The 1,285-nt window shown below is 34.9% G+C and overlaps 1 long non-coding RNA gene across 1 annotated transcript in view; it reads right to left on the minus strand.

Moving 5' to 3' along the window:
* Window positions 1-125: 125 nt before the first annotated feature.
* Window positions 126-1,285, minus strand: part of LOC119325554 — a 3,649-nt gene continuing 2,489 nt past the window's right edge. Inside the window, exon 4 of the long non-coding RNA XR_005157577.1 lies at window positions 126-495. This is a non-coding gene — a long non-coding RNA (uncharacterized LOC119325554). The remainder of the gene's footprint in view (window positions 496-1,285) is intronic.

Raw genomic sequence — 1,285 nt, forward strand, 5'->3', positions numbered from 1 at the left:
ACACCACGGTTAGCTTGGAGATGTCGTTGTACCATTTTTTTGCTCAAGTAGAAAAGCAATCATGGCAATCACATGAGTTACTAGAGATCAAATCAACAACAAACCATCAAGTTCAAACTGCCATATGTTGAGTTTCCTCTTCTTGTTCATCTTGCCACACACTTGAAAAATAGTAAGTTCGATAACCAAAATGATGACAAGTTCAGTCATCTCGGCTCCAATCTTGCAATGGCTCACACCTAAAGGGAAGCAAAGCTCGTTTCTCTTTTCGAGAAAAAAAAACAGAAATAATATCCACTATCCCTGCATTGTTGTTTGAGTAAAGAAGCTACAAATTTTCCATGGCTAGATCAATAACCAAATCAACAACAGCATACCATCAGGTCCCAATTCACACGATAACCGACATTCTTCACGAGATTAGGTTGAGTCCAACTCCCACACACCATCAAGTTCCCAAGTTCGCGCGATGCGCACACATTCTTCATGCACAAACTAGAGATTAGGTTGGGTTAGCTCCGACAAACTAGATAGTCTTTACCTAATAATAAAGCAAATTGGGTTTCTTTCGTCCGTCATGACATTTTTTCAGAAAAGTCCCTCTATTTCAGAGAATTCAACCCGCAATCCTGTTTTAAGTTAAAACGAAGCGTTATTTTCGTATTTTACACAAACGTCCCTGTCTTTTCTTGAAATCAACCCCCCGTCCGGATTTAAGTCACACCCGAACCGTTATTTTACATTTTTCGAAACCCCCCTGATTGTTTAGGTAATTCATCCGCAGATCATATTTAAGTCAAACAAATGCTTTCTAAAATCATCCATATCTTTTAAACCGTAACTCCGATTTGAACAAGTCATATATGAAATTTGATTAGAAAAATATGTAGAATATGAATATGAGATTATTTTTACCTGTTAAGTATTTTTAAATATTACTTTAGCATATATTTGAGTCAAACCAAATGATTTTCTAAATTATCTGTATCTTTTAAACCGTAACTTCGATTTTAACATATTATATATGAAATTTTATTAGAAAAATGTGTGAAATCTAAATATGATGTTAATTTTACCTGTTAAATATTTTTAAAATATTGTTATGGAAGCAAACTTATAATTTATAGCGCAAGATCCGTTTTTTTTATACCGGCGGCGATCCGGATTGCAAATAAATACCCCACTATAACCATATACGGAAAAAAACATCGATAACTACACGTGCATACCTCTAAAAAATGTCGCAAGGGAAAACAACAGATTTCTCATCGCGAGAGTGAGAGAA

The sequence above is a fragment of the Triticum dicoccoides genome, chromosome 6B (genome assembly GCF_002162155.2).
Source record: "Triticum dicoccoides isolate Atlit2015 ecotype Zavitan chromosome 6B, WEW_v2.0, whole genome shotgun sequence".
Lineage (NCBI taxonomy): Eukaryota > Viridiplantae > Streptophyta > Magnoliopsida > Poales > Poaceae > Triticum > Triticum dicoccoides.